Below are 19,835 nucleotides of genomic sequence, written 5' to 3' on the forward strand. Positions count from 1 at the left end.
AGGTTTAGATTTCACAGAAGATGAATGGTTGGATTATTGATGGGAAAAGGAGCATGGGAAAGTATAAACCATGTAGATCTAAAAATTTTAAACTCTGTAAGCAATCACCTTTGCTTTAGTAATTTTTTTCTTAATTTATTTTTCATCATTTTGTCCAAATCCTTTCTGTTGATAAGGCAGCTGGGTTGTTCTGTGTCACTGAGCTGCACTTTTAAGCAAGCTCAGAAGCCTTTCACAGTTCATTCTGTTGATTTCAGTGGGCATATGACCAGGCCATAAAACCACAAGAGCAATCACTGGTTGTTAAAAACCATACAAGCACTTACATTCAATTATAATGAAAAAGGTGCATACCTCTTGTGTCTCATGAAACTCAGACTTGAAGGCTGTTTGATTCCTCATATATATAGCATGAATCCAGTTCCTTCCTGATGTAAAGTTCATTGCCTTTCACTAGTGTTACACGTGCTGAATTTAATTCATTTCATATCCCGTCACGGTATAGATGTACGTAACCATAGGAATTGGGAAAGTAGGCTCAAAATCCTTTCTAATGTAGATGTTTATTTGTAGAAAAAGATTTTTCAAGAGGCAAAAGCTGTGTGTTTCTTTTGAACAAAATTCTGTATTGCCTTTCTATGAAGAACGCTTTCTTTAAAGGAAAAAAAAAGGTACAAAAAGACAAATCAGTTACTGTTTTGAGAAATGGTAAAATGAAATATTTCTCCACAATCTGTGAAAATGGCTGACTCTTCATGTGGGCCATATTTTGTCAGGAATTGAAATATTAACTTTGTGAAATTTGGACATTTGAAAAGTTATTCGTTTCATGTTTACCTGTATTGAAATCGATCAACAAAAGCAAATGCCCAAATTACCTTCCCTTGCAAATCAGAGAGATGTACTATTATAATCATATCTCATTAAATCCTACAGCCCAGCTATCAGGGTAGTCATACAAACATAGGAAAAGGGGCTTACTTTGTGCTTGATTAACATTAGGGCTTTGAACAAAGGTCATCTGCTTTCCGGGAAGTTGAGTCAGGCTTTGTCTCTCCTCTTAAGGCTGTTCCACTTTTTAGAATACAATTAAAAATTCATTGGACTGGGAACAGGAACCCAGGTGTCTCACATCCCTTGGGATGGGTCTACCCACTGTCTTATACAGTCATTTTCACGCTCTCTTGCTGGCTCAATAAATATTGAAGTATTTTATGCAAAACGAAAGACCCTCTGTGTCAGAAATGTAGATAAAATGCATTTAAAGAATCCTGTACATTGTGGGACTCCTGCTTTTAACCCTTTCTCTTGAATGAAGAGAAAAAGAGGTTTGAATCTCTCCCTCCTCATGTGGAATTGTGCTTGTTTTTGGAAACTGGATAAAAATTAGAAATTTAAACAAAACGGTGCATTGAAAAAATCTCACACTATCTCTTTAACTGGGTTTTCTAATTCCAAGTGCAGAAAGAACACAATTTGAAAATCATAATGGCAAGGTTGGGGCTATGTTTTAGGGGTTTTTGCAGTGTTTGTGTTTTTTGTGGGGTTTTTGTTTGTTTGTTTTTTGGTTGGGTTTTTTTGTTGTTGTCAGGGCTGTGTTGAAATTTAACATAAACTTTTTATTCAGTTCAGCTTATTTATGCAAAAAGTCTTGGAGTAACCTAAAGAACAGTTTCTCATATTTATCTTTGTTTTTCTCTTAAGAAATTAAATACATAATCAACTAAAGAAATAGAACAACCACGTTTCCTTGCTCATCTAATCTTCTGTAATTTTTTTCTCAGGCCCATTTATTTGAAGAAAGAGCTGTGAGTCAAAATTTTTTTGATTAGATTGTAGCTAAAAATCAGTTCCCCTCCCCTCTCCTCTCTCCCCCCCGTGAAGTGTGACAGGAAAAAGTACGATATTTCAAGCAGTTTTAATCTTATCTCCAAATAGGTGTAGTTGTGCTTAAATTGTCAGGTTTTAGGAAAACTTTGAGCTCCCAAAGCTGATCCAAAGCCCTCTGAGTAGGTGACAGTCTTTCTGTTGACTTAAGCTGTCTATAGAAGGGATGCTATCAGAGTTAAAACCTACAAAGTGCAAATCTGTGACTGTGTAATCTAGTATATTAAGACAGAGTTTTACAGGAAGAAGAGATACCTCAAAGTTATCTCAATATTGCAGAAATTTGATTAATTAAGCTTTTGAAGTAAGACTATTTGTATTTATTGTGTGTGCTGGTTTGGGGTTTTTTTTTCCTGCTAATTATGGATGTAACATATTGATTATGAGGGCACTGTAGAGGCCAATGATTTCCAGTCAATGTGAACGCTCAGAAACCCTCAGCAGTCAAAGAGTTCTAGCAAACAAAACCGTTTTATAACATATCAGCATACTCTTTGTATTACCCTGAGGAATAGAAAGGGTAGTTAGTTTAGGCAATCATGAAAAAATAAATCTTGAGAAGCAAATATTCTCACTTACAACAGTTTTCTGACAATAAGGCCATTTCTAACGGGAAGGGAGTTCACAGGTCATTCTTATTAAGTGCTTGACTGATTTATTTTAACACAGCTCTCCCTTTTGCTGGAGCTGGGAGAACTGAGGTGTATTTTTCCTTCAGAAAAGCCTGCTAATGCTGGGCTGGGCTGCTGAATGGAAAGGGTGAGCACTGCTATCCCAATGTACCAATTGCAGCATGCTTCCATCAGTGCAGCCAAAGCGCTCTGGAACGGAGAATTCTCCAGCTTGAGTCCACTCCCTTGCTGCCTCTCCCTGACCTCTAGAGTCTGCCAATTGTCCCTTTAGGAACAGTTAGGTGGTTGTTGTGCTTGTCCTTGCAACTGGATAAAATGTTCTCTCTATCCACTGCTTCTTCCTACAATATTAGTTGAGGAACAGCCCAATTCTGCCTCTGGAAGATGGCATTTTTTAATCTCTTAAAGCATTTGTGATGCCTCTCAAAGCCAGACTGTGTTGAATATTAAAACATAATAATGGATATTATTCCTCACCCATATTATAAACTGTATCCGTTGGGACTCCAGCTTTGCTTTTAATTACATCATTACCCTAATTATCTTATTAACAGCCTTCCCTTTATGGAAGGATAAAACACACATTTTTTTCTTTGCCCCCATGGCAGGCCCACAATCAAATATTCAGAAACTATTACACTAATTGTAACCATTTCACTGTTAGCTTCTACTTTGCCCATCTGTTTGCCCATATCCACTTGTTTCCTGCCATACTCTCAGACTGTCAGCTCTCTGAGGCAGGGTGTCTCACAGAGCTTTGCACAGAGCTTGTTCCTTATTGGGTTGTGTGGGTGGTGGAACAGTTATAGTGATAGATTTGTATTCCATATTATCAGTAACATAATTGCATTATATTAAGCTGTAATATTTTTGCCAATGCACTTTCTTACCTTATAATCTGGGAATACTGTGTAGGATTTCCAAGACAATGGGGGCCAGCAATTTGTTTATTAATTAAACAGATTGATAAATAGCAACTGAAGTAGTTTGGCTACAATAAGGGCATTAAATCCTTTAATGACAGACAATCATGAGCTCAACGCACTTAGCAGAAATGAGATAGGAAACAGTGAAAAATGAATTTGATTATGTGTTGTCACTCTAATTCATTCTTCTTATTTCTCACAATTGCTTTACGCCCTTCATGTATTTGTGTCATCCATGTAGCACTTCTATGCTCTTTTGTTTATCACCTCCTTCATTTATTCCTGCTTTGCAAACAGGACGTTTTTACAATATTGCTTGAGAGGAAATTGCAGATCAGACTAGCCAGTCACACTTTTTTTTCCTCTCCTTTCATTTATAGCAAGAAGAAATATGAATTGAAACCCATGTTCATCAAAAAGAGCATTGGTTGAGAACACTGGATGTTGGTTGCAGTAGTAAAGGAGTACAAGCTGAAAATATGATACAGCTGTGCCGATGTCTTTGTGATTATTTCGAAAAGCTGGCTATCTGCCCCATCTGACAGTCTGTGAACATGGTAGATAATTTAACATTCATGCAGCTCCTGTTTTGGCGTTATATATATGAATCATGTGGTCACCACTTTCCAAAATGGTAGTAGATCAGAAAAGAGTTAATGACTAAAGTTTTGGTCATGACTTGTTCCATTGTTCCATAATAAAAACCATTGTAGAATGAAATATCAAGGCATAAAGGACATTTGTGTCATGACTCATAGGTCATGGAGAACTTTTTTTTTAGTACATCTTAAGGAATTATTTCTAACTTTGGAAGTTTCCTGGAGAGCTGATCAGCTCAGTATGCCTGAATGCCAGGCAGGGTCCATGGATTCTTGTTGGACTCCATAGGATTCTACAACCCTGAATAACCAGCCACTTACTATCCCTTCTAGCGAGTTGAAAGAGAATATGCAAAGTCTTATTTCATCTGTGCTTCAGAAGTCTATGGAAGTTTTGCAATTAGAATTTCTTAAGTAAAAAAATACCTGTTTATTATTTGCCTGGGGTTTTTTATAGTATAGCTGAAATATGTGAGAAGGGCAACCCTCATTAAGTTACATGGGGAAAGGATGGCTTTTATCCTCAACACTGGAAAGTGGAGGGTCTTCATCACACTTACACCATTTGTGTCAAGCAAGTTTGACTGTGAAAATCCCTGTGGGGAGTAGCACTCTTGATCCTAAGTCCACCTGGGCACTGTGTTTATCTGCATGTCATTTCGGAGCAAAGATGATGACATAATTAGATTACATGCTGAGCCATTTTCAACACAGCATATCACTTCACCACTCCTTCCTCAGTGATTCAACACTGAGCACACGAGTGACCCCAATAGCTGACATGAGAGGAGCTTCTTTGTATCAGCGTCGCAGATTGGTTCTGTTAGAAAATCACAAGTTTCTGCTTATCTGGAAAGGACAAAAGTTTTTGTCCTTTTTTAAGGCCAAGCCACAAGTTAAAAGCGGTGACAAAAGACCTAAAGTTAGGTTTAATGTCAAGTCAACTTGGAGTTTTCAGAATAGGAAAAGCACATAAGGGCAGTAAATACTGATTCAGCTATGGCAGACACGTCCTGTACCTCTGTGCTTTGCAATCAGATACCTCAAAAGATCATGAGTTGCGTGGTCTTTTTGCTTATTTGAGAATTCCATTAAGATGTACATAGTATCACATTTACAAAAATGGGCAGAAAGAGGTTACCTCGATACCCGTTAGAGTAACATCCAATCTCTTTCCTTAACTCTCCTAGAAAGGAGTAAGCACAGTGTTGTTTCTTGAGTGCACGGAGAACAAGGAGGTAGGGAATAGTGCCACCAGCCTTCTTAGACCCCATGGAAGAGCCACCCTCCATTTCACAGTAAAGCTTGTGAGGCAACATGCACCAGCTTCTTCAAATGCACTGTGGGAATTCAAACACTGTCTCATCACTACCTAAATACTAGTCTGCTTATTTTGTCAAACAAGGTTCCTAGTTTACTTGCTGTTTGTGCAGAGCACATGCATACACCTGCCATATATTTGGCATCAAAGGCATTGTAGAGCTTATGTTCCAAAGCAAATATACAACTGATAGCAAAACACAGCAATCAAAAGCAGACAGTTCTTCAACTTGATGTAATGTAAAAAACATGAATTTGTATGAACCACGCTGATTTTATTTTTGTCTTCTAGTGCTATACAAGAACATTCTTTTCATGATAATTTGAGAAAACAAGAAGTCTGTTGAAACTTCTGTAGTCGGAACAACAGGAGTTGGATAACATTTTTTGGCTCGTGGGGTTGTTTGTTCGTTTGTTTGTTTGTGTTACTGGTGGCAACTGGAAATGTTCACATTACCCAAAGTGATGGGGAGAAACTGTCAGTATCACAGCAGTACCCACTGCCCCCCTCCATGAAGTAAAACACTCTCCTTATCCATCTGTGAAAATTCTGCCTTGATTTGAGATTTGTGAAGTCAGTTGCTTAGGATTAATAATGTTGCTAAGGATTGCATGAGAGGCTTAAAATCCTTGATTCAGACTTTATCCACCCAATATACCCAGTCTGGTTTACCTCTCTCTAAACAGACAATTACCTGTCATAACTAGGATTAAACAAACTCCTAGGTCATACAGTAGACCTTATAAATATTTTAACATAAATGGGAGCACTTAAAATTCAAGGGATCACCTTAATTTCTACAGCAAATTCTATGTTTGTCTGGAAGGTTAATAAAAGAAAACGAGGATTTGCAGCTTAGTCATTGAACAATTCTTTGAAGTTGTCTTTACATGGAGGTTTTTTTTAATTCATTAGTTAGCTCTGTCAGCATTTCCTTTCCAAAGTATCACATTAGTGTGAAAATAGCAAAGAAAGAATCACAATAAAGGTTTTGTGGCTTTAAAATTGTTCTCCATGGAAATATGGAATTCCCAGCTGAAAATGAGTAAGAAATCAATACAAGTGAAGTGATAAAACACAATCATGAGGGCAGTAAGCCTCGAAGTGCATACTCTACACATAAGCTATTCAGTTACTGTAGTGGGATTTTTTTGTCTCCACATAGAAATCAGATGAGTGTGCTATAGATGAAATGCAATTGGTATCATTTTCAATATACTGCTTGGTGTATCATTATCATACATACACACATTAAACTGTAACCAGATCATCTTCAAATACACTTTTGAAACCCTGGTTATACAACAGAAAAATGGGGATGTCATGGTCTAAACCCAGCCAGCAACTAAGTACCATGTGGCTGCTTGTGTGGTAGTATTAACAATAACAACAATAATAATAATAACAGTTGTAAAGAAAAGGAAAGAGAGAGACAAATAAAACCCTAAACAAGTGAGTGATGCACAATAAAATTGCTTACCACCTACTGATCGATGCCCAGTCCATCCCCAAGCAGAGACTGGAGGCTCCTGGCCAACTCCCCCCAGTTTCTATACTGGGCATGACATTCTGTGGTATGGAGCATCCCTTTGGCCAGTTCAGGTCATCTGTACTGGTCATGCTCCCTCCCCCCACCAGTTTCTTGTGCACCTACTTGCTGACAGAGCATGGGAAACTGAAAAGTCCTTGATTTAGAGTAAGAATCACTTAGCAACAACTAAAACATCAGTGTGCTATCAACATTTATTCTCATACTGAATCCGAAACACAACACTGTACTAGCCACTAAGAAGAAAATTAACACTATCCCAGCTGAAACCAGGAAAGGGCAGAATTTTTTTAATAATGATCTAAGGAAGCAAAGATAGATCAACAGTGATTTTTCACAACAGAATAAAAGCTGTGAACCATCTGAACTTCAGAAGCTACAACTGGATCAAGTACATTTCTTGCGTTTACAACACAGATGATATGATGACAATGCTGATGGAAGTAGCATAATAGCATATTTGAGACTGTTGGACTAAACCCCACTTTTTTAGAAGATAAGACATAGACTGATATGGGAGTGAATGAAAGGCCTGTAAGTAATATATGAATCACCTGTAGCCGTTCTGGGAGACATATTTCTTTATAAAGGTAGTGGCTTGAAGGTTCATGTCTCAGGAATATCAGAGGCAAGAGCCCATGTAATCTACTCTACCTGTGAGCAGTAATACCCATCAGTGGGATTTAAAGAAGCAGAAAATGATTCTTCAAGCTGCTTCACCAAGCAGCTTATCCTGGTGATGTTAGTGTTACAGAAGGGAACTGGGAAAACATATTCTAGAAAGAGTTTGAAAGGCAAGTCAGAGTAACATTTTTCAAATGTTTTCTGCACCAGTACTAAATATTTCTAAAATTATCAAATATGTATAAAAATTATTTAGATTAGATTAAATGGGTTGTCTGGGTGACATTTGGATATCTTTGTTTTCATGTTGCCTCTGTTCCTCTATTGCTGATGTTTCAACCATGAATTTGAGTCTGTTCACCTACCTTTTTTGCTTTTCTTAAAACTCACTCTCAGATGGGGAAGAGATGAGAAATAAGGATATTGCCCCAGCTTGTCGTTACTGCTGTATTCCTTCAAAGTTGCTCAGAGTTCAGACATTTGAGTACACTGTGCATCATTTGGTTTCTGAGTTTTTGAACTGAATAGTGCTACTTATATGAAACACCATATAAATTTGGCACTAGTTCAACAGACACGTGAAAAGACTTATTAAAAACATAGAATCTCATGTCTTCTTTTCACAGCAAAACATTAAAAAAATTCAGAATCATTACTAACATAATGGAGGATTTCAAATATGTGTAACCTCTTTTTTATTTGTATGTTATTCTCTAGTTGTAAATGCTCTGAAGTGACCAGTAGCCTCTGACATGCTGTCCCAGAAATGCTTTTATGCTTTCCTGTTGGGACCATCAGTCCCATTTATTTTTGTCTATGCCATACCTACAGGTTTCATTATGTCAACTTGCTGCAACTCTTACTCAAGTGATAATTCCTTAGGGAAAATGACCTTTTCAAATGTTTCTCCAAGAATTGTAAAGACATTACCCTTTCTTTAAAGTTTGTGTCAGTTTGGATGGACAGTTTCATCCAAAGTATGACATTGGTGACCTCTTGTTCTCACAACAAATTCTCTCTTCATTTTAATAAAATGGCCATTTCTCTTGGTGGCACCAAGTAAGTTTTTATTTTTCTTGTCTCTCTACTTTTAGTGTTGGGTCTGACAATGTTGGGTCTATTAATGTTTTCTATTCTCTCTGGGGCAAATAGTACCTCATGGCAGATTCATTGTAGCACTCCACAAGTTAGTCATGCTTAGCATCATTAAGAGCATGACTCAACAGGGGTTTTTATTAGTTTGGTGGTTTTGGAGTTTCGGGTTGGGTTTGGGTTTTTTTGGCACCATTTTCTTGCTTACCTGTAACATTAGGCATAGTATCAATTAAGGGTTGAATTCTATACCTGTACTGAAACTGCTTAAAATAACACTAGCTAAATTCTGGCAGAATTTACTGTGTAATAGGCTTCTATTAGACGTAGAGGTGGTTTAGCAAAAAAATGATTTAGTACATATGGCTACATGTTCAGCTGCAGTATTTTCTGTAAAAGTCATCTCTAGCAAGCCAGCATTATATTCTAACACAAGTATTTTGTCCTTGCCAATTTAAGCAATATCATCTATGTGTGCTTTCCTTCACAGTGCTGATTTTCCTTTATCATTAGCATGAGTTTATCACTCTTTCACTTAGTTTTGGCTCATGTGGTAATCCCTGACAATGTTCTTTATTTCACTGTTCATTTTGGGTTGCCATAAAATATTTTTGCCCTTTCTCTAAGATGTTTTTGGACCAGAGGATAACTTTTATGAATCATTTTGAATATGTATTCATGTAACATTTTAGCAATTGCCAGGTTGTTTCCTTTAACCAGAAGGCCATCCAGGACTGAATAGGCTGCCTTGAAATATCTTGGAAAATTCTGATCCTATCATCCCATACTAGTAACTGATGATTTTCCCCAGTTCTATCTCAGATGTAGCTCTGGCAATTTCAGTCCTCACCTATCCCAGACCTGAGGAGTTTGCTCAAGTGTTGACAACTCCATAACCTAGTTATAGACATTGTTCCACTGCTTGTTCACCCAGATGATGTTACTGTAGTTATTAAATCTTTCCCCCTTTTTTATCAGTTTGAATATGTAACTTTAGATCTGAAAAACTAATCATTTCCAGGTTCTCCAATACTGGAACAGTTTGTCAGATCCCCTTCTGATAGTAATAAATAATGTCTGACCAATTTCATTTTAAAAAGACATAAAGAGTTAGAAAGAATGAATTCAAGCTTCTTATTTATATTGCTTAAGGTCAATGCCTCCTTTTGGGCAGACTGAAGCTCATTTTTGGTTAGTGGTTAGTGTGGTTAGTGTGATACATGAACCAGTGCCGATCATTTTCAATCACACTACTGTGAGTAGACTCTGCCAGAGCCCTTCTTAGAACTTTCATAGAAAAAATTAGAGTTATGCTTTCTGGCATAGTAGCTATGTATTACTGCATCTTTTAACAAACCCATCAGTTTTAGAATCTCTTCCTCTTTGATAGCCATTAGGTTTTCTTTGCACAGTTTAACTCAGGCAGGAACATTTATCACAAATGCAGTGGTATGATTTAGTATTGAGAACTTCGGAAACTTTTTGTTGCATCAGGCATTTTAGTGATGACTTCAGCTTTATTATAAACTGCACATATACCTAATTGTATTAAGATCTCCACTGGATATATTATATCTGCATAGAGCCTGAATTATGGTTATTCAGATTTGGGTCACAATCTCTGTTTCTTTTCAAAACTCTAACATCTCAGAGCTGTTGATCATGGCTGTCTAATGTTTTATTTTGTTTTTCTAGAGCAAACAGTACTTGGGTGGGTCATAATATTGTCTACAGTGCAGACGTGCAACTTTTTTTATATAAACCAGCTATGCACAGCCTAAAGAAATATATCATTTAGTCCCTGGCCCCTTTAAATGTTTTCTCTTTTGTAAGGCAGAAGGATTTCCCAGACGATGCACTGATCCAGATCTCTATCTTCCTCAAGAATGTCTTAAGTCATTCTCTCTGTCATGTCATTTAATATATGCATAATGAATGTAATTATTACTTTAGAAGTGGTCTGTAAATCCATTTTTGTCAGGAAGGCCAGTTTTAATGAGGGTGCATTGAGCATTGGTTCTGTACTAGCATAATAAATCTGATATTCCTGGGAAGAGTGTACAGTATATCTAGAGAATGAGCATAGCACACCAAGGTCTCTCATTGCTCATCTTGCTGGTCCTGCATCAGCTCAATGGTGACAGGAACATATATTCAGATATATCCAAGAAGACAGCAGGGAAAGCAGGCAGACAGCTCCATGAATGCCACCTTCTCGAAAAACATACTTTGCGTAGAGTTATTCTCAGAAGGGTGATAGGGGAATCACTCTCACTAAAAACTTTACTTACTAATCTTTACTTACTAACCTTTAATACCCCAAGATATTGTTGGGAGGAAAAATTTAGCCACACTTTGGGCAACCAAACTATATGAACTCTGATATCACTGCTAATTATTCTGCCAAAGTTAAAAATGTTGATTTTCTTCTATGTTTATTTTGACAAATCTTCCCTCATTTAAAAACTTTCGTACTCTTGCTCAGATATATATGTTCAAATGACTTGTGAGTCTCATTTTGTAAAATGAGAACATTTAATGTGAAGTCAATTTAAGATCTCTTCCTTCCTAAGTTTACCCACTTATTCAGCTTCTGTTGCTGTACTGCTCATAGTTATTCCAGATTTCTTTGGCTCAAGTACTGTATGTGATTCCTTTCTGGTCATGGGATTTGGGGTATTAGGAAATACACAGATTATTCAGGGAAGCCTCAGAAGCTTCATGGTGGCTGGGAGGAGGCCTGTATCTCAACTCTCTAAAATTAGAGGTGACTGGATGGGATTGTCAGGTATTGATGGCACTATTTATCACAACTTTGATAATTTTTCTGATGTTTTTGATCTTCTCTTCCAGTATCTCAGTTTCCTACTATGCCTACTGCTCTTGCAAATGGCAGGTGCACTATTCCTCCTGAATGTAAATAGGATCAACCTTCTAATCCTGCTGGTTTATGTTCATATCTCAGAGACATCTCCACAAGCAAATGAACAGAGTATCCACTTGTTTTTCAAAGTAAAATTGTAAGACAGGTTTTACTCAAGCAATCAGATTTCCATGATATACATTAATTATTATTATTCATTGCATTAAGCTGATATCACCTGACAGTAGTATTCCTTTTTTTTTACATTTCCATAGAATCAGCAAACAGTTCACACAGCTTTTTTCCCTGGTTCTAAAAAGATATTACAGAGAATATATCATATATATTTTAAATAAAAGTAAGTAGAGGCTGAAATTCATACAAAACTCTAACAAAAATAGTGATTAATTTCCTATCATTACTCAAAGAACTTTATTTGTTGTGAAACAGCCCAGGTTCCAAAGGGTGTTGGTAGAAGACAGAGATATTTATTTATTTTTGATTTTTAAAACTATCTGCCTCCCCAGCCCTGGAGGCTGCTCACCTGTGGACAGTAGGAACACAGCAGAAATACAGAATCTGTGGAAACATAACAGGAAAAGAGAATCTAGATATGATTTTCTTTTCTTCTGAAGTGACTCTTCATGTGACTCTTCAGAGACATTTGGGAAATATTTTTACTTTTGAAAAACAGGTGAAATGAAGTGTGTAAAGTGTTCTTCATAAAAACCAATTCAGTGAAGCTAAGCTGGTTTTTGAAAGGGAATTTGTTACTAACTGAAGAATTGCATCCTTTTAAATACATAGAAAGAAGCAGCACGGATATAGACAGCAATGTATACAGTAAATCTTGTCCCGTTCACTAAGTGTGTTGTGGATGCATCACCTTCTGGTAATACAGCATGAGACAGTCTTTCTGGTTGTGCAGTTTTTGTTTCTCCTTTGACAATCAGTGTTATGACAGATTTTTTTTTGTAGTGTGAATTGTTGTCATAGAAAAAGTACAAGAAAATCCTTTAAATGATAAACTCCATCTGCCTTGGCCAGATTCCTTAGCTGACCGACGATCTGTAACCCATATTATTGGCTGTTGTGAACTGAAGTTTGTGTTACTTCTTTATCATTATTGTAACATTAACCTGTCCTGTTCCAGACACTGCTGATATTCTGGTTTATATATTCATAACAAAGGCTTCCTTCTGGAATGAGAGGTGTCCCAGCAAATATTGCAGAAATTAAATTACAGCATGTCCACTAACTCCCAACTGTTGTGAAGGAGGCAGAACCCTCCTGCTCTCTGTAACACAAATTTCTTGGTTCCTGAAAAGAGCTTTTATCTGATACTAACCAAGGTAGTAAAAATTCAAAGTCGGAAGTGGATCACAGCCAACTCTTCCACTTCTGCACAAGATAAGTGTGCCATTAACTATGTCTCTTAAAGTTATTTATCTCATGCAAGCAAATGAGTTCAAAGCCTTCCATTTACAGTTATATGATTGTAGATATCTGCTCTCAGGTCTTCCCTGGCTAAAGCTGGGCACTTCACAGGGACAGACAAGGAGTTTGCAGTCCAGTATGGCCCATGAATATAGGTTGTTTGCAAAATAATATGGCAGCTGATAAAAATACATGCCCTCTTCCTCTTTTTTTTCTCACTCTCTAAGTGCATACTGAGCACAGTATCAGCAGCAGCCCTCTCCTTTACAGGTATGTGCCCTGACATTGTGCTTTCCACCTTTAACTTGAGAGCTCTCAGAGACACAAGCTGGTCCAATATACTCACATCAGTTTGAGTTTATAGCATCTCATGGGAAAATTTCGTCATCTCTGTATCTCTGTTTCTCCCATCACTTGGCTTTTTCAGACGTTTTTCTCTTAGAGAATATAAAGGATATAGTACAAATATCAGCTCGATGATGTTACTAACCATAACGTTCTCTGGAAAGAGCTTCAATTTCTCTTCCCATCACTTAGCCTCTGAACTCAGAAAACTTCACTAGGTTTTGGGGATTTTTAACAATTCCTTTCCACATTCTTTTACCTCCTGCCTCTGATGAGATTTCCAACTAGAATGCTCAGTGATGGGTAAATTGCTTCTGTGCTGTGCTGCATTGACAGGAGTAAGGCTTAGTAGTGAATAGTTACTGTGTAGTAACTGTGGAGGCACAAGAAGGGACATAGGTGCTTTTTGCATTGGTGGCAGAGGTATGAGCTCACACATTTTTTACCATGAACTAACAACAGGCTGTGTTCACACAGTCAGATGATGCATAACAGCTCAGTCACACAGTACTGTATCTCAGCCCTACTGCCTAAGCCTCAAAACATGCAGCCTGCTGAGTAGTCCTAAGATGTTCCATACTGCAGAAAAAAACTACATATATATATAACTATCCAAGTGATAAGCTACCTGTTCTCTTAGCTGTTTCCATACATCCAGAGCTGTTTCTAGGTGGGTAATATAAGTGCCATTAAAACCACAAGCTCAGACAAGCTTTCTATAGCCACTCAGGGTGAACAAATACTCCTGGTGGCCTTGTACGTAACTCCATGCCCTAAATCCTTCTATGTCTTGCTTTTACCCCAGATTAGCTTTGGATAGGCCTTTGGTGTTCTAGCTTTCATGAATTATAGAATCATAGAATGATTTAGGTTGGAAAGGACCAAAAAGATCATCCAGTTCCAATCCCCCTGCTGTAGGCAGGGAAAGCTTCCACTAGACCAGGTTGCTCAAAGCACCATCCAACCTTAGCATCCAACTTTCAAGGATGGGACACCCACAGCTTCCCTGGGCAACCTGTTCCAGTGCCTCACCACTCTTACAGTCAAGACTTTCTTCCTAATATCTAATCTAAACCTCTTCTCTTTCAATTTGAAGCCATTCCCCCTTGTCCTGTCACTACATGTCCTTGTGAAAAGTCCCTCTCCAGCTCTCTTACAGTCACCTTTAGGTATTGGAAGGCTGCAATAAGCTCTCCCTGGAGCCTTTACTTTTCCAGGATGAATAATTCTGATTCTCTCAGCCTTTCCTCATAGGAGAGGTGTCCCATCACCCTAACCATCTTCATGGCCCTCCTCTAAACCCACTCCTATAGGTCTATGTCCTTCCAGTGCTGAGGAACCCACAGCTGGATGCAGTATACCAGGCAGGGTCTCACAAACACCACATAAGGAAACATATGGATGCAAAGCAAAGTGTTCCACAGAAGATACCAAAAGTCCATAAAGAAGTATCTTCCTTGTAATTTCAGGTTTTGAAAAGGAGACCCTTCCTTATTTGTCTGCTTGCGTACACAGACCCCATTGAATAGAATTCTAAATAGTTTAATTCCCCAAATTTAAACCCACAAATAATGCTTTCCAAGAGGTTTCCAGAAATGGTAGCTAGCTTTAATTGCCTCCAAATATAACATTCTATGAAAAACATTTTTAGGACACCCATTATTTCAAATTCAGGCTCTTTTAATTTGGTTCAGATGGAGGCACTCAGAATTAATACATGCTTGTGAAGATGATGGTACATATTGCACAAGGGCACGTGTCAAAGGGAGCTATGTAATACATTTCTCAACTGCCAGTAAGAATATGTTAATGATGTGATTGTGTGCAATGACATTGTTTTAACATAGTTGTTCAATGATTTTTACTTGTAGCATGGTAGGTATAATCACAATAACATGTAAGTAAAAAAAAAATTGAAAACCAGTAACAGCAATAATAATAGTATTATTTTAGTATCTTTATTTTAAATGTTAAAAAAAAAGGAAGAACTACAGTCACACACACACACACAAGATCTAGAATGTTTTATCACAAATGAACACAAGATAAAATTAAAAGGTCAAATGTGTGAGGATAAAATAGCATGCACAGAAAGTTTGCAAACTATTTCCTAGTCTCCAGACTTGAAAATGGTAGAGAAGAACATGTGGCAATTACAGAACCATTTTTATTGCTTTAAAACAACACAGTTTAATTGGTTTGATATAAACATTGGAGCATATCTCAACAATGAGCAAAGCAGTGTACTCAATCATGTTACTTTTAATGGAAATAGTCTTGAAAATAGATTGTGTGAAGAACATTTGTCATAACTGCTGGTCTAGCAAATCATGCAAGCACAACTAGATAAATAAGGTAATGTGTCCTGCCACTTCTATTTCATTAGAAAGGTCTTAATTTTCATCTGAATGTCTCTGTCTTAATGAGAACGAGACTTGAGTTTGGCTGAAGCCCAGATCAATTTCATGCAATAACAACAGCAACCATCTCAAACTTCTCCTTTCCAGTAATTGAACTGTATAATATGTTAAAAAACAAAACACATAAGTAAGCAAACAACTTAATAATCTCTATCATAAACTGAAAGCTTTGATTCAGGAGTCTTGAAAACACGATCAGTGAAGAAGTACGGCTTTTGAGGCAGTGGCTGTTGCACATACAAAATGTTGTAGAGATTAGTGAGAAAGCTTTTGCGTTCTTCATGCTGATTCCACTGGAGATGTGCTGAAAGCCATAAAGATGTGCTTCTTTCTCCAACTAATTTATTTCACATCTACAATAATTTGCGGTCAATAAATCTAGGGTGGATTTGCATGGTAAGGCATTGGTGTGGCAAACAGAATGGATAATAACTTTATCCATAATGTGGTTGCGGTATTTTTATAATCAGTTTTGTAATGTGATATTACTGGAGAGTATCATCAACGAGTGTTCAATATGAAACAAAGTTTTCCAAAGCAACACATGCTATATACTAATTCATGTCATCAGAGATCTATCTTATGGTGTATGAGACTCATCTTGTGTGCACATGGCTTTCGTGGAGATGATAGCACAGAGAAATATACTTTTACAGTTCTATAGCTGGGCATTCCAGATGGAACATTTTACCATACATTTTTACCAAAAAGAAACTAATTTTTTCACAAGCCAGAGTTCTCTTGACTTAGGAAGATAAAACTTGTGGAAGGGTTGGAAATTCTGGGATCTTTAATGAGAAATAGCAGCTTTAAAATAACAATTGCAGTAGAGACTATTAACAGAATATTAGTTTATTTCTTTCACCTGTTGATTTTTATATTTAGCATCTTATAAAAAGTAAAAATATTTAAATTAAGGAAGCAATTTCCTTAGAAATATCTGTTATAGAAGGAAACATGTTGAAATCCAGTCATTTAAACAGTCCAGAATTTAATATTTGTTAAAAATAATTTACAGCTCTGTATAATGGTCTACCATAAACATGAAACTTTGAAATTCTAGAAATCCTAGATCCTGCATCTGGCTGGGTTAGTGGTCAGGCTTAAATTTAGGCACAGTCTTCAATTTTCAAGTATTTTCAGTTGTTAAGAAGGTAAAATTTAAGTTATGCAGCATCTGATAACTTGTTTGCCTAGATAACTATTTTTCCTGGAGGTCCTTCCTTAAAGTTTGAAGTGTGATAAAGAGGAAAAAATTGTCTCTCTCTGATTTTGGATTGTGCTGTCTGTCCTAGTCTTTACAAAATTTCAACACACATGGGCATGGATCCAGCAAAGCATGTGCATAATTTGAAACCCATGAATAACTCCAGTTAAAGCTGCCAAAGATGGTAGGATGAACAGAGAAACCACTGAATTTCAGAGCAAAAATACAGGATAAAACTGTATCCTCAAACATAAGACTGCAAACTTTGGAAGGGTACTCATTCAGCGCTTGTCAAGAAGGATGTTGCTTTTCAAGTTATTCACATAAATCACTATGGTATCTGAAATTCATTGAACAATTCATGAGAATTATATTTGCATTTCATTTTCCTTTTCTTAAGCTCCTGTTTCTTGTGACTTTTAACTCCTGTGGGAGACTGGACTGAAAAGTATATGTAATGTTTTCTTCTTCAGCAAAATCATTAGACTTGTATAACCGAGCATCGCTAGAAAGTGGAAGTGTTTTTAAAGGTCAAATCATAAAAATGTAAACTATGGAGGGATTTATCTCTAGGGAGTTATATCAAGTGTACCACTCCCTTATATGAAAACTTAATTGATGTCACTTGGTTGAAATTATTATCTCTTGAGCTGAAAGTTGATATGACGTTATGTAAGATATCAGAGTAAAAGGCATTTTTTGGATCAGATTTTAAGCCCAGCTTGTAGTATCACAATTGGTCATTGTAAAAATTATTATTATGTCACAAACAGAGGATTATGATGTCAGGTGGGGAATAAGTGCAGAAGCAGATAAATTCTTAAGAAACAACGGTGATTCTGTTTTAAAACACTGTCCTCAGAAAGAAAGAACGAAAGAAAAGAAGTACAGGGAAATACACTGCACAGAAGAACACTTGTTTCCAAATAAGATATTTCATAAAGTTTTCCATAAGGTGACAGCTGCTTTTTCAAGCACCACATTCTGTTCTCTGTTACATCAGCATGAATCCAGAGGAATTGCATTTGAATTGGTTTTGCTTGGGACTGACATCAGGGTAACTGACAGTAAAATTTGGCTTTAGTACATTTTCTCAGAAATAGAACCCATTTATTCCCTTCAAAATAGAGAAGGGAGAATTACCACACATCATATGATGTCATGTATCGTTCAACACCTTGGAAGAAAAATGGGGAGCAAGATTTGTTTGAAGTCTGGGGTGTTGTTTTTTCCTCTTCTCCTTCCAATTTTCACAATTTATTGTGAAAACCCCTGTTGCTGAAGCACCATATAGACCTTTTGGGCACAAGGCAGCTCTCCCAACAGTTGGTTTTGCCATCATAATAAAACATTGTTTAGGTACACTGTTCCCTGTCGTTAGCAACATCACGCAAATAGTTTCAAGGCTCTTTATCAGCAGCTAAAAAGGGTGTGTTTAGAACAAAATTGTAATTGGTAAACAGGTCTGAGGTAGAACTCGGCTGCAAGTAGGTAAAGACTAAGCTTGTGTCCATCAGCTTTTGCAATTTCATGCAAAATCACCTTCCTGGAGTCAATGTTTTTCTCAACTTTGTTCTGTAGAAGACTGGGGAGAGAAAGAGAGTGAATTTTCAGTTGCTAAAAGCAAATGAAAAGAACCTGAATACTCACACATCAACCTGCTGCCTTCATTTGTATTCAACAGATGCCTTGGTTTTTCCCCCTCACTGACTAGTCTGTGCTGATCAGTATAAACAATGGAATTTTTGTCTTTATGAACATATTCTTGTTCTGTTTCACCTGAAGATAGAGATGAGCTTAAAGAAAAATAAGTAAAAAAGAAAGAAGAAAAGCAACCCTCATAGACATATTTATAGTTTATAAGGTTGTTGTGTAAAGCTTTAAGAAATACTCAGGAATATGGTTGAGAAATTCATGAAACCAGTGCATGATGCATATAAGCTTTAAACAAAAAGAAGAAAAAACCAAAAAAACACTCAACAAAAAAGAAAACCTGAGGGATTCATCTGTGAGACATTCTTAAATGCCAGGGGAAATGAAGATCCCTAATTATGCTAATTTTATGTTATACTATCAATATACAATATGCATTGTCTCTGTGTGTATATATATAGATAGATAATGTGCATATTTGAGTCCAGACTTTTTCCATTACTATTTTGGTATAATATAACATATGTTTTAATCAAAATACCTTACATACACAGAAAACCTGGCTTATTAGCATATAATTTTTTTCCTTCCTACTCTGGTCACAAGTCACCAAGGTGTTGCTAAGTAGCTAAATCTGGTCCAGAATTAAGAATTTCCATTGCTGTGGCATTACCAGCATCTTTGTCTTTCCTTCTCCCCAGTTACAGGGAATTACAGGCTCTGAGAGAGCAAAAAGGTGTTGTACAGTGTCAGTAGGTCTGCATTACCATATGATCTCCAATAAGCTGTCAAACTGACTTGGTGCAGTGCTCCTCCCCACATCTGGCCATCTTTGCCATCTTTACCACATCTATCACTGCCGTTAGTCCTCAGGGACTGGGTGAGGTGCTCTAAGGAGATCTGAGCACTGAAACTGCAGCTTCACACCCTGCTTGGAGAGAAGAGAAAAGAGAGAAGGTTAACTGCAACTGTTCAGACCTGGGCTTGAACCAAGACCAAGGTCTGGTATAAAAATCTTCATTGTAAAGTCAGGGATGTTTATTACCTGATGCTTCTCGTAGACATTCTCTCTGGTACGCACATACAAATGTCAAAGTATTTGAAGTACTTCTAGAATGCCTGAGTAACAGAAAATAAGCTGGGTTTTCAGCTATTTTCCTAGAGAATTGCTCTAATGATATATGTGTGTGCATGTGTCCAACCTATGTTTGGATTTCCACAAACAAGATTTATGTGACTGACTGGTTTAGCTCCATCCTAAATTTGTTTTGGATTTCAAC

At 37.1% G+C, this 19,835-nt stretch overlaps 1 protein-coding gene and 1 long non-coding RNA gene across 2 annotated transcripts in view; one reads left to right on the plus strand and one right to left on the minus strand.

The window, feature by feature from the left end:
* Positions 1-19,835, plus strand: part of SEMA3A (semaphorin 3A) — a 330,888-nt gene that overhangs the window by 136,635 nt on the left and 174,418 nt on the right. The window lies entirely within an intron of this gene.
* LOC126644701 (uncharacterized) lies at positions 16,598-19,643 on the minus strand. The gene is made up of 3 exons (XR_007630000.1): positions 19,601-19,643; positions 19,323-19,486; positions 16,598-18,487 (listed from the first exon to the last, which is right to left on the minus strand). It is a non-coding gene; the product is annotated as an uncharacterized LOC126644701 (long non-coding RNA).

The sequence above is a fragment of the Myiozetetes cayanensis genome, unplaced genomic scaffold, assembly GCF_022539395.1.
Source record: "Myiozetetes cayanensis isolate MyiCay16 unplaced genomic scaffold, myiCay2020 scf3, whole genome shotgun sequence".
Lineage (NCBI taxonomy): Eukaryota > Metazoa > Chordata > Aves > Passeriformes > Tyrannidae > Myiozetetes > Myiozetetes cayanensis.